This window comes from Vombatus ursinus, unplaced genomic scaffold, assembly GCF_900497805.2.
Source record: "Vombatus ursinus unplaced genomic scaffold, bare-nosed wombat genome assembly UNPS02014789.1, whole genome shotgun sequence".
Taxonomy (NCBI): Eukaryota; Metazoa; Chordata; class Mammalia; order Diprotodontia; family Vombatidae; genus Vombatus; species Vombatus ursinus.
Window position 1 is genome coordinate 11,875,981 of NW_020954567.1, and position 6,122 is coordinate 11,882,102.

Below are 6,122 nucleotides of genomic sequence, written 5' to 3' on the forward strand. Positions count from 1 at the left end.
GAGAAGTTGGAAATAATAGACATCAGCAGGATATCATTTTGTGATTTGAACCTGAGTTCTGAAAAACAAGTAGTATTTTTGCCTATATTTGATAAGATCTATTCCTGATTTTGTTATGACACAGCACTGCAGTATATAATGAAAATAGTCATGTCTATTCAAGTCTATTTCATGTGAACTCATGATTTTCCCACTTCAGTGGAAAAGCACCATTTTCTTTGTAGCACTTCCAGCAGGTGGGCTATTTTATCAGTATTTCCCATTCCTGCTGTTGTCTCTTACCTACCTGTTGTATCAGAACATGGACAGCCACTTTCTCTGCTACCCTTCTCATCAAGCTGATCATTACAATTATGTTGAGGAGGGACGGCCTGCAAGCCTATACTGGCTGCCCCATCTATTGTTGTGACCCTTGGGAGTAGAATCAGTTTGACTGAGTCACACTCAAGTCAGTGGTATGACCAGAGCCCGATTCACTAACTTTTCAGGGTCCCTACAAAACCTTGGGAGGAACCATGGAAGTCCCAAATTATATGAAATCCTGGCTAGTACACTCCTTCTTTGCTGTTCTCCTCCTCTCCCTTCCCTTAGTTAGACTTTGAGGGGATGAGGAGGAGGATCACTTTGCTAGCCATAATGATACTTTTTCTTGCATTATGTTTGCCAAGTTTGAAGATTATAACCATATTTTCCTTATAGAATAAATTAGGTAGGTTGTCATATTTCTTTACATTTAAAAATAGCTTATGAAGTTTGGATTATTTGTTTTTTGGATGTTTGATGGAAGTCTTTTATGAATTCACCTAATGGGGATACCTTTTAATTTTTTTAAAATTATTTTTCAATTTTAATTAATTGCTTTATTAATTTTTAGTTTTCAACATTCACTTTTATAAAATTTTGAGTTCTAAATTTCTCCCCCTCGCTCCTTGGGATAACTTTTTATGTACCAGCTCATTAATAACTTATTTAATTTCTTCTTAAAACTGGTCTCTTTAGGTTATTTACTTTCTTTTATTTTTTGCAATCTATGTATTTTATACTTTTATAAATGTAAATCTATTTCTTTTTATATTCTCAATTTTGTTAGCATAAATAGTGGTGAATAATAGTTTCTTATAATTTTCTTCAATATTTGCTGTTTTCCCCTTTCTTATTCTGACAATTTGAATTTCTCCTGCTTTTAATTAAATTAAAAATGATTTAACAATTTTAATAGTTTTTTTAAAATAAAAATCAATTTTTGGTGTTCCCAAAGTCTCACTCCTATAAGTCGCTGCTCCCTGTCAGGTGGAGGCTGGTGGATTCCTTGAGGTCAGGGGCTCTGAGCTATAACAGGGCTAAAGCCAGTCAGGTATCCCTGCTAAATCTAGCACCAGTATAATGACTCTCTAGAATGGAGTGCGACCAGGCTGACAAAGGAGTGGGGAGCCTGCCCTCAATAGAAATGGAATAGGTCAATACTTCCCTGCCTATCAGCCTTGTGAAGGGCACAGGAGTGATAGCCTTGGCTGAGTGAGGTAGGGAGACCAAGTCTAAACAAACCAATGAACAAAAAGTCCAGCTCTTTTGTTTTATCTATTAATTTTATTGTTTTACTTCTTTTCTTGTTGATTTCTTCTCTTATTTTAATATTTTTGTTTTGTTCTTGCCTTTGGTTATTAATTTATTCATTCTCTGATTTCTTTCACTTCAAAGCCATCTCATTTTTTCCTTACTTTTCAATATAAGTGGTCAGGAATATGTATTTTCCTTTGATTATGACTTTGGTTTCATCTAATGAATTTAAATAGCTTTTATTTATATTTTCATCATCTATACAGACATATAAATATACCTCATCTATCTCTCTATCTCTACATATATCTTTATCTCTATTAAGCTCTATCTTTCCCTATATCTATATAATAACAATGATAACTGCTAACATTTTATGTTATGTATGCAGTGCCAGGCACTGTGCTAAGTGCTTTTTACAAATATCATATGTTTTTTTTCCTGTCAACAATCCTTGGAGGCAGATGCTATTATTATCCCCATTTTAAAGATGAGGAAACTGAGTCAGAGTTAAAATGACTTGCCCAGCGTTACATACAGTAAATGACTGAGGCCATATTTGGTCTTCCTGACTTAGATCTTTCTGACTCCAGGCCCAGTGCTCTCTCCACTGCACCACCTAGCTGTCCTGATATCTCTGTCTGTCTGTCTGTCTATCTTAGACTGGGCTTGTGATTTCATTTGAATAGGGAATTCCTAATGAAGAAACACACTCTCCTAATATCAATCAGCACCTGTTCTGGCACTTTATAAGCTTACAGAATTGCCTGGGTTCACTGAGAATTTCCCTGCCTTGCCCAGAATCACACATAGTTAACAAGTATTTATTGAGCATTTACTATGTGCCAAGCACTATGTTAAGGGTTGTTATTCTTTTTGTATTATGTGCTCAGTGTTGAGAATACAAAGAAAGGCAAAAGCATTTTTTTCCTGCCCTCAAGCTTACATTTTAATGGGAAAGACAACATGCAACTAACTAGCTATACATAAGACATGTAGAGTTTAAATAGAAAGTGATCTCAGAAGAAGAGACTGGGGTGGGACAACAGGAGAATGGGAAAGACCTTTTACCGAAGATAGAATTTGAGCAGAGACATAAGAGAAGCCGGGAGGCAGAAGTGAAGAGGGTGAGCATTCCAGGCATGGAAGCCAGACAGTGTAAATGCACTACAGTTGGGACATAGAGTGTCCTGTATGGGGAACAGTAAGGAGGCCCCAGTGTAATTAGATTGGAAGGAAATCAAAGGGTAAAAAGGTTGGAAAGGTAGAAAGGGGCCAGGTTATGAAGACCTTAAACTGTATCAGAGATGCCCACTCTCAAGTGTAACCCAAACCTGATTAAAAGGTAATTCCTATCTGATTTTAATATGTTAATGTGTGAATGGAAAAAACATACAAACATGTATGATTTTCTAAGTTAACGCGTGGCCTACAGAGATCTTTATGTATAGTTTAGGGGTCCCTGTTTTGATTTGAGTTTGACAGTACCATACTAGGGTCTGCAGTGATAGAGAAATGTGCGACAAGATCCCTGTCCTTGAGCAGTTAACCATTTCATTGATGAAAAGACACAGATATAAAAGGCTAAATAAGAGAAGCCCATAATATACTCAAGGGTTGGATGACTGATAAGATAATCTATGCTATATGATAGTAGAGGCGAGAGATCAGTGTTGGTTATGGTGATCCAGGCCATAAGAGCTACCGTGCATATAGTAGGGTTAAATGTTGATTGAATGATTAGCTCCTAGAAGCATTACTGTATTGCAGACCAGTATAGAAATGACCCTGTGTCACCAAAGCAAGACCATGATACTTTTTGCTAAGGCAGACCATTTTTAGGTATATTTTAGAAGATTTCCTGGAACAGCTATTTATGGGAAAGAGTTAGCAAAAAGTAGAGATGTGCTTGTGCCTAAAAAGTTCAGTTTCATTTTTCTAGAGAATCTAAATACTTTGATCTTCTCATTGTCCACTATGGCAGATAAAAACGGTATTTCTGTAGATGACTTTGTTTCCATTTTAGAGACAAACTAGAGAGATTTTACAGTGACCATAGATGTAGAGCTACAGATTATCTAATCCATCCCTCTAGTCTTACAGGTGAGGAAGTGAAGCTTGGGGGTGGGGTTGGGGGTGAAGAGTGAAGTGATATCCCCAAAGCCACACATCTGTAAATGGCTAAACCAGGGTTTCAATCCAGGTTCACTATTTCCAAATCTAGCACTTTCCCCATCATACCACACTGATGGCAGGCTTCTTCTGCTCCCTGGGGAACTCCCTGAGGGACGTGGTCAGAGTAGGTCTTTCACTGTACCCATGGGATACAAGATGACTGATCTGGTTGGTCTAGTTTTACAACTGCAGAGGATGGTTGATGGCAACCATACTGCTGCTCCTAAGATCTGCCCACAAGATATAAAATGTCTCTCTTCTTCACAGGAAAAAGGAAGCCCCAGGTTTCACATTAGATATATATTCGTTTCATAGAGCATGGATCAAAATGGCCCATGTGCTTCTAGTCTCTTTTTTGTCTCATGCTACTATTTGTTTCCTGTACCTGCTCCCTTCCTTAAATGTCCTTCTTTCGCCTTAATGAACGTGGTAACTTAGGGTAAAGAGAGTAGATAGAACCCAAATAAGAACTGAACCAGTCCATAGACCATAGAGTCTGAAAGAAACTTTAAAGCAAGCATTCTTAACTTTGTTTGTGTCATGGACTCCTTTGGCAGTCTGATGAAACCTAGGGACCCCTTCTCAGAATAAAGTTTTTAAATAATTGAAGGAAATGAGCAGGTTTGGTGAGAGATAACTGGAAATAGAGATGCATCTCTCCCCCACCTCCTTAAATCCCACTTCCATTTCAGAGAATTCCTGGCTCTTTCAAGCACAATTCAAGTGGTACCTTCTTTATAGGCCTTTCCTAATCCCTTCAGTTATGGGCATCTTTTTTTTTTTTTTTTTTTACTCTTGAAAGTAACTGTGCATAGATTCTGCATTTACTTTTTTGCATGGAGGTAGCCCACTATGGTGAGGGAAAGAACATGAGATTTTTATTTTTTTTTGTCAGAGGACCTAGTTCAAATCCCAACTCTGTCACTTACTTGTGTAAACTTGGCTAAGTTACAGAGATATAGCTCTCTGGCTGTGGTTGTTTTCATCTGTAAAATGAAGGAGTTAGATTAGAAGACCTTTGAGATCTTTTCCAGCTCTTGGTCTATGATTTAGGTTCTAATCCTCCATAAGAATATAAACTCACTGAAGACAGACTGGTTTTTATATTTGTTGTCTTCAGCACCTAGCATTGTGCTTTCCACGGAGTGAAAATATTTATTATTTGAATTAAATTAACCAGTAAAACGTTATTCAGGGCAAATCTGTTTTGTGGCTGGTTTTGGTAAATATTACCTCCCCAGATATTTGATATCATTAACCAAGTCCTTGGTTTGAACAGCAGGATGGCAGGAGGGAAGGAAGATCCTGGGTGCTCTTCTGTCATTATTACATAGAGTTCAAGGAAGTGGTTCTTAGTGATACTCAGTGTCCTGCATAATAGCAAGGTGTTAGTCAAAATCGGAGGAGAACTGCTTTATTTGGGGAATACCCAGTATTTAATGTTGAAATTAGGTACAAATTAAATTGTATCCTTATGATTGAATAGGTTTGTGATGTCGCTGGTGTGGCTATCTCTGTCAGTGAAGCAGATCTCAACAAATTTGCCACAGGGGGTCTACTCAAAATGCTAGCAACCTTTTTCTAAAGTTCTAATACCAAGTGGCTACCAATGAAGCACTTGGACTCTCTATCAGTTATCTTTCACCCTTTTTCTCTTAGGGCAGCTTGTTAACTCAGAGGATATAGAGCACTGGGCATGGAGTCAGGAAGACCTGAATTCAAATGTGTCCTCAGATACTTACTAGCTGTGTGACTCTGGGTAAGTCATTTAACTTCTTTCTACCTCAGTTTCCTCATCTGTAAAATGGAGATAATATTAATAGGACTACCTCTCAGCATTTCTGTGGAAATCAAATGACATGATAACTGTCAAATTCTTAGCACAGTGCCTGACACATAATAGGTGCTGATAAACATGTGCTCCCTTTCTCCTTCTATGTTACTGGCCCTTCTTTTTGTTTCCAGACATTCAAATTTCTTTTTTTTAAAGTAAATTTTATTGATATATTTTTCTTGCCTAATGTTCCTTCTATCTTTCTCTCCCTTCTCCTTCCCAGAGAGTCATTATTATAACAAATAATTTTTCATTCATTTTTTCTGTTATCATTTTTGCCACTTCTCACGTGAAATTCCTTCCTTCTTTCTTTCTCATTCCCTTCTTCTTCTTCCTTCTTCTTCTTCTTACTTCTTTCTTATTTCTTCTTTTTCTTCTCCCTCTCCTCCTTCTCTGTTGTAGCCTGCTCATATCTACCACAGGCTGCTCCATTGCCCTTCTAGTGAGTTTCCATTTAAATTCTTCAGGCTGTAGAATAACATTACCTGCAACCACACAACACCACTGGAAGAACATTGGCATCAAAAAAGATGAGCTTTGTTTCAAGCAAAAGAAC

The 6,122-nt window shown here is 37.5% G+C and overlaps 1 long non-coding RNA gene across 2 annotated transcripts in view; it reads left to right on the forward strand.

The window, feature by feature from the left end:
* The window catches only part of LOC114047484, a 135,261-nt gene extending 129,809 nt beyond the window's left edge, over positions 1-5,452 (forward strand). For both annotated transcript variants that reach the window (XR_003569617.1, XR_003569616.1), the window contains exon 4: positions 5,392-5,452. This is a non-coding gene — a long non-coding RNA (uncharacterized LOC114047484). The remainder of the gene's footprint in view (positions 1-5,391) is intronic.
* The last annotated feature ends 670 nt before the right edge of the window (positions 5,453-6,122 follow it).